The sequence below is a fragment of the Halyomorpha halys genome, unplaced genomic scaffold, assembly GCF_000696795.3.
Source record: "Halyomorpha halys isolate HHAL.00 unplaced genomic scaffold, Hhal_1.1 Scaffold1255.1, whole genome shotgun sequence".
NCBI lineage: Eukaryota > Metazoa > Arthropoda > Insecta > Hemiptera > Pentatomidae > Halyomorpha > Halyomorpha halys.
In genome coordinates, this window is record NW_027112719.1 from 455598 (window position 1) to 462557 (window position 6960).

Genomic DNA, 6960 nt, shown 5'->3' on the forward strand with positions numbered 1-6960 from the left:
CCAATTATTCAGTTCTTCTAAAATAAAAACTACACCAACAGTTTTTTAAAACTTTTTTTTTTAATTAAACCAAATAATTTGAAAACTCGTTAGAAATAATTTAAAATATACTATACACATCTAATTAATTATTTTATAACAATTTAAAAAGTTTTTTGAAATTTGGCCAAATTTTAATTTTTTTTCTTTATGAAAATAACAAACAAAAACAAGTGACATTTCTAGAATTAATAAAATAAATAATTGACTCTTACAAAAAAAAAATCAATAAAAAGGAAAAGAAGAAGAAACAAATAAAATAATAATAATAATATATAACCTTCCATGTAACCAAGGGGAAAGTGAACAGAACCTACTGGTTAATGAAGAAGAGTACATAAAGAAACTTGAAGCCATTGAATTATATAAATATTTGAGTATGCAACAGCACCTTAAATTATCCCGAAAAGATATGCAACAAAACAAACAAAGATTAGTTGAATCTGGAAGGCTATTCTCCGAGATAGAAGGCTTTGTGGTTGCCATTCAAGATCAGATTACTGCCACAAGATCATATAGAAAACATGTGCTAAAAACGCAACAGCACCAGTCGATTATGCTCGGTGACGCTGGAATCAATCCAACATATCACTCGTGGATGTGGGGAGTCGGCTGTTACTGAATATGTACATAGGCATAACAATGTGGCCAAAATTTTGCATCAGGCCATGTCGATGAAGTACAACTTAATTGATGATAAGAGCCCATATTACAAGTACCACCCAAATAGACTTCTAAAAGGTCCTCTCAAGATTTATTGGAATGAATCAATAATTACGGACCATACAGTACGCCATAATAAGCCGAATATCCTCCTAATAGATCTAAGAAAAGAAAGCGGAACTTATTGATGTCGGAATCCCAAACGATAATAATTTAAGCTCCACTGTGAGTGAAAATGGAGGAAATACCGGGAATTGGCGATAGAATTAAAAGAAATATATCAACTGAAAGTTGTTACCACTACTCCATTCATAATATTCACGAATGGTCTCGTACCAAAATCAACAGTGGCAGGCATGAATGATTTGTGGGTGCTATAGATGTGCTAAGAGAATCTCAACAGACGGTTCTCTTAGACACAGCACGTATAGTGCGAAAAATTTTAAATCAAGGGAAAAATAAATAAAAATATGAAGGTGATTGGATTTCTAGGTCCCCCACCTCAGATACTCAACCCGTACTCTCGAGAAATACAGATAATAATAATAATAAATAAATATCGAGTTTGTAACAGGATGTCTTGCATCAGCCTTCATTCTGCACAATAAGACTGCATTACCTACATTGTAATTCAATGCACACTTAACTGCTACTAACAGGAAATGGAATTTGTTTTTTTAAAGAAATCATATATGTCTATTTCACTTACAGTTCTGGCTTAACAATATTGATACCGGTCTTTCTTATTGATGTTCTATCGTAATTTTATTTTAGCATTTTCAATTTTCAATTAGGCAATATTGCAGTCCTACTTTGCAGATAAACGGATCACTTCAAAATACATAATATTTTAATTAAATAGAATTTAAAGGCGTGATAACAATGTTGTTTCTAAAAAGATAAAAAAAAAAAAAAACAGAAAGAAGACAACCTGTATTATAAAACTTTCCAAATTAGTTCTTAAGAATAATAATTATAAAGACAGTAATCCTACTTTTATTTTTACGCTTAATATATCTAGGGAAAAAAAAATTCCAAAAACGGATCTAATCACTGATCAGTGTTCTAACCTTCAGTATTTTGCATGTGAGGTCCGATTCCATATTGTAAGTTAATACTCTTATCAAAGCTGTATTGTGCGACGCAAGTCCAATTCCCGCCTAAAGCAAAAATAAAAAAGGTAAATAAACAAGGTAAAAAAAAAAATTGAAAATTGAATAAATATTTGCTTTCGATACGATCTGGTGACAAGGGCTGATTGTAGATCCAATTCGCCAGTTTACCCACAATTCTTTTTTGTGAGGTGGGGACAAGGATTACCAACCGAAGCGACACATTTTTTAATCGGACCCAGAACAGACGGGGTAATGGAAAATACGACGGGTTTTACTTCTGTGTAAATATTGTTCACTGCCTGAGACAGATTTTTTCCATCGGCAGGACATCGCCCGGCACTCCCCTCATCTGCTTCGAATCCCGCGGGAACTAGGATCCAGGATTTGACAGACTTTAGGGTAAATGGGAAGCCATGATGGTTCACCGATGATGATGAGCATCAGGAAGTTAATGTTTCGTGGTGCAACTAAATTATTTTTCGATAAATTAACTCTTGGGATGGTTATAGAGAAGCATTAGACGATGATTATCATTGTTTATTAAGTTCTCCATTTCTTCAGAATCTCTGACAGAGACCCTGCAAAAACATGATGCATTAAACTGAATTACTTCACCTTCAGTTAGTGTCACTTTAACACGAAGGGTCCTCTGGTCCCGCTATCCATGCCAGAAGTACAATAACGTCAAGAAATATTGATTATCTTATCACTGATGCCCCAAACTGATGTACTCTAAAAATAGACTTTGAAGAAGAAATTCATAAATTTTTTTATAAAAAAATAAAGAAAAATAGCTCCATCATATGAGGAATTCGGTCGTAAAACATATCAATATCAATTATTTATTTTTTTAAAAACCATTTTAAGGAACAAATAAAAGTCAATTCTCGTATAATTATCCAAGTTATATATAAAAAAAACTACCGAAAATTAAAAAAATACTTTATATATATATATCCTTCTGGGAAAAATTAAACATTCTTAATTCTCCAATTATATTTTATTTATTAATTGGGTTGCGTTTTAAATACATTTTTTTTCAAATCTAATTCGTGGAATCATAAGTTCAAAATTGCCGACAACCTTAACATTTTTATATACATAATGTTCATAAGAACCACCTTGTAAAAAGAAAAATTGTGTGTCGCTATAATTAAAAACATATATATTATATATTAAAATTGATATCCCTCTTATAAAAAAATAATGATATTACATATTTTTTTCTGATATAATTGAGAGAAAGCCAAATCGAAAAAATATTTATTATACGATAATTACTCCGTGTAAAAAACTCATCAAACTGTTGATAAACTGCATCACTTTTTCCCAGAAGTGTAATTATTCCCAAATTGAATTATATTTTTTTTTGCTTTATCGTTAATTGGAATACTTGTATATTAGTTGTTATTTACGGTATTTTAATAAATTTTTGTAAAAACATCCATGATTAATACGAACATAACTTTTATGTCGAATGAAGAGAAGAGATACGACTTCTTTAAATATTGGAATTCGTTTAAATGTTTATTAATTTTTTGTATAAATAAGAGTTTTGTTAATTTAAAGGGTTGTTGAACACTTTCTGTTCTTGGAAAACATTCCAATCAACTTTTAATTATTTAGAGGAAAGAACAAAACAAAAAAAAAAAAAAAAGAAATATCTGAAATAAACTTTAATTTTCGCGCACAAAATATCCATTTTGAACTAGGAATGAAAACTAAATATATTACATCTTTAACCAATAAGCTGGTTTATCCATGAAGGAATATGATAGAGAAAATATCCCAGAATATACTATTATTTATGATAATGATAGTATTTCATAAAACGATGATAAAAATAATAATGAAGGCTATACACAATACATTTCATTTCATTTCATCTTTCCTCAGTCTGCTGGTGTACCTCAAGTTAGTATCGATTCTTTACAGTTCAGCAGATCTCAACTCATCCCAATATTGACTTCACCACTATGCCGATGGCACATATGTGCTCTCAAACATTGATAGTCCATTAATTGTCCCTCAATTTCTCCAATTGCATATCACCGTCCTTGTAGAATGGATACAAAACTGGAAAATTAAAATAAATTCCAATAAATCTTATAAAATTATCTTTGCCCTTCGTCGTAAATTTATGATTTCCTGTCCTAAGTATTCTGTAATAATATTTCACTTACATACGTCGATTAAAACACTTACTAGACAAACAGTCTAAACTTCCAATTAAAAATTCATTTTTTAACTATAACAAGGCTTGTAGAGTTGAGCTTTAGGACTCTACTCAAACAATAGAAATCCTCTTACTTCCAGCCTTTGTAATTCAAAATGTTTCTTGAAACCCTTAGTGTTTCTTTCTTTGTCAAAGAATAAAATCATCCATTATAACCTCAATGCTCCATATGTGGCTGATTTAGGACAGGTACATCAGATATAAATCCATCCAAACCCTTTTTTTTCTAACCTTACTTCCAATTCGATTAATGATAATCCTCCAAGTTGTCTGAAAAAAAGGTGGTCCCGAGACCTAATACTATTATACTCGAGACCTTATATTGTTATTAGAGTTTTATTAATGGCGTAAATTCCCCACAATACCGTATCATTCCGTTGTAATATCACTCGCGTCACATTTACTAGTTGTATACTTTATTTAATACAATTGTAGATTGTCAACTAGAGTTGTGTGTTGAAGAAACAATTCTTCACTATCTTTTACGTGTTTAGAAGATAGTCGTCCAAAAATTAACGCGAATTCGGGCCCGAAATCCTATAAATTCGGTTTATCCAGCATCTAACTGCGTGAATACATCATATTTAACTAACCAATTTACTGAAAAGATTCGCCACTCACTTGAAGTGAGAGTAGTTACCAAGAACACCTTCATCAGATCTTGGATGAGACCTAGGTTGTTTACTCTTCACCTCGTTCTGCGACGAGTACGTTGAACTGACGGAGCATACAGATAACCGCGGAGTCATAAATCACTTACTGCGAGGTAATACGGCCAGTTAGCTCCTGACTACATGTCCCATTAGCTCAAGGTACGTGCGGAGACCTGGCCTCTAATTGGTGTACCCCACTATCGGGTTACGAACCTCCTTGGTGCCTTTGGTATCATCGTCTCTCGTACCGTTACAGGACCAAGAAACGCTAAAGTTTAGAAGGTCTTCCAACCGGGTATGGCAGTGCTAAGGCATTCTTGAAAGCCGTTTGAAAACATTTGGTTTAAGAAACTGTACTCCATTTATCGTATATGATGTATTTCTACCAGTGTGATGAGATTCTACTAGGTTCGTGGTAAAAAGGAAAAATAATTGCTCTGACAATAACTATTCATTTCACCACACCCAGACCATCTTCCTTTTAAGAATTACACATGGCCGATCAACGATCTTGGGATATAATTACATATTTATTCACATAAACGACCTTATGTTAACATTATTTGTTATTGATCTCCTCCAAAAACACCTCCATGGAATAGGCATCGCAGGGCATAGAATAGACATGCCCTCGATGCAACATGGGTAACATGAATGAAGATCATATTTTAACGTTATTAGGCTAAAACTCAAGACAAAAGTAAACTTATATTGGGCTGCGAGAGGGAGAATGGCCTAATAGTCTATTTTCTATGCCGGGGGGGAAGGGGGAGGGGGAGGGGGAGGGGGACTGAATCTTACTGCTTAGATTAAAAAATTGAATATTTCCAAAAAAATGAAAAAATTATAATACTACACACCACTGTACTTGCAAAGAAACTGAGACACTAAATAAAGTATAAATGTTAAAAGCTTCATTCACAATTGACGAGAATCAACAGTTATATGCCATGTATGTCTATACTAAACATTACATGCAGTGTCATAGATCATATTGGACTTCTACTTCATATGGGAAAGATAGGAATAGGATTCATAGTCAACGAGAATAAACTATTAGGAAATATAGGAGTAAACCTATAAACTATCAGGGATAACGAGAAATCATAGAAAACCTCATACAAGGAATATAGGACACCATTCTTTATATAGGGGATATAGCAAAATTTATTCAAAATTGCCAGAATTAACTTTAAGAGACCTTTATAGGGACGTAGGGAATGGGGAAATTTCAGGGGCTCAACCTCAGTACCCCCTTTCCAACTTCTTGATAAGATTTTATTTAATTAATCAAAATAAAAATTAGTCATATACAAAATTTAAAAAATATAAAATAACCTTATACAAAATTACAAAATATTAATGATTCGTTAATTTCAAAAAAGAGGTTAAATCCTTTTTAAATAATAATCGAGCTAACTCACGTCGATTTCCAGTTTTAACCACTTTTGTTCTGTTTAACTGTCTTTTTTAACTGTACTACTCATTATCTATTAGCTATTGGGGTCTACGGCAACTAAAATAAAAATTATTTAGCGGTTTATAATTCGAAGGCAATTTTCCACTTTACTATTCTTTTTCTACTCTGGGATTTATTAGCCTTAATACTTTAGTTTCTTTATCAATATTTCATTTGTGTGCCAATCCTTCCAACCTTTCCTTAGTGGGTTTGGGTGGTTAGGGAGTTTGTAATGGAAGGAGTAATATCTGGTTCGGGTTAGATCGGTTACATATGGAATATTAAGACCGTTATGTATGATTTTATTTGTGACAAAGTAAGGAACATTGAGGATTTTACGAAGGATTTTTGATTGTAAGGATTGGATACGAAAGGAATTCGAAGATTAAGTGGAGCCCCAAAGCTCAAGTCCATATGTCAGATTGCCCTTATTACAGTCATGTAGATCAGCTTTTTGTAATGAATAGGACGTTTAGACCGTTTGTCCAGAAAGTGCTATAAAAATCGAAATCAACGTGCTGTTTCCTGTCTTGTGTGAGGGTTCCAGGTTAGTCGTTTGTCCAGATGTAGTCCAAGGTAGCGAATCTGTTCGACAGGAGTAAGGGCAACAGTCCGCAGGCTTACTACGAAGAATAAAGGTGATTTGATGGGATTTGTTGGGATTTATTTTAATCCTTCAACATGACACCATTCTTTGAGGGCTTTGATATGGGATTGGGATGCAAACAAAGGGTTATTGTAAACAGCGAGCACATATCATCAGCATAAGTGGTAAGGGTAGTGTTAGGATTGGTT